Below are 1,302 nucleotides of genomic sequence, written 5' to 3' on the forward strand. Positions count from 1 at the left end.
ATAGTCTACCCATGCACACCTGGTTGGTTTACCCATGCAAACCCAGATGGCCTACTCAGCAAATCCAAATGGTCTACCCATGTAAACCCAGTGGTTTACCGAGCAAATCTGGATGGTCTACCCATGAAAAAATCTCTCTTTTTTTTTTTTTCACCAACTATTCCCTAATCTGGACTCTAGGTTTGAATTAAGGCAGTTAGAGCTAAAGGGAGCCTGTTCTTCTTCCTGCCCACTGTATGAATTCCTTTGTGTCATGGTTACAGCCAGTCACGATGTGGACCTGCACTTGGAAATGGACTCTTCTAGAGACCGAACACACTCTCTCTTGTGAGGCCATTGCATTGTGGAATAGCTCTAATTCTTAGAAAATTTACACTCCTACCAAGTGGAAATCTTATAATTTCTTCCATTGGTCCTAATTCTTCCTTCTAAAGGAACAAAGATGTATATTTTTCTCTTGGCATATTTGAAGGCAACTTCCATCTCCCCTTTTCAGCTTTTTAGGCTTCCAATCTTAAATTTGTATTGAAACTGTTCCCCCAACTATTGATTCCTGATCAAATCTGGGAGTCCTGTTCTTTAGTGTTGAGTTGTTGACTACCTTCTCATTCTTTGAACTCTACTTTTCTCTCCAATTTGATTTCCCCTTTTCTCCTCATCCTCAATCCCAAGAAAATGCTCTAGACAATTTTTCTTTTATCTTCTATGTTCCTGAGATTCCGTTCATACTCTATTTTCAGCCTTGTCTTTACCCGGCCTATAAAACTTCAGGAAGTCAAGATTACTTTGAAAAAAACCCACACGGAGTGCCTGGTAAGTGGAAGGTGGAACTTAGTTAATGTTTAATTTTCTCTGTTCTAGTTCCAGTGCTTCCTTCAGAAAGTTCAACTTTCATACTTCTCCAAAACCTACAGATGACTACCAAATGTTTATCTCTAGCCTCAATTTGTTACCCGTTTTCCAATCTTAAATTGCCTGGAGATCCCTAGGATATCCTGCTGTCAGCCCAATTTAATATAGCTCATTTTTTTTACCCCAGCCCCTGCAAACCTACTACTACCCATAGTGGTCTTTGTCTAGTAAGCTGTTTGAAATGTTTTTGAGTGACCTTTGGCATCAAGGCATATTTAGATTCATATTCATTAAATAGCTCTCTCTTATCAGTGGACCATGACTCCTTGACTTTGCCATAATTCGCACACTTTCTGGTTTCTCTTTAACTGTCAGTGGCAACACCATCTGACAGTTCAAGAGAGCCTGTCCCCCAGGCTCACAGCCTTCAGGATCATTTCCCCTTCACCT

This window comes from Pteropus medius, unplaced genomic scaffold, assembly GCF_902729225.1.
Source record: "Pteropus medius unplaced genomic scaffold, Ma_sr-lr_union100, whole genome shotgun sequence".
Classification (NCBI taxonomy): domain Eukaryota; kingdom Metazoa; phylum Chordata; class Mammalia; order Chiroptera; family Pteropodidae; genus Pteropus; species Pteropus medius.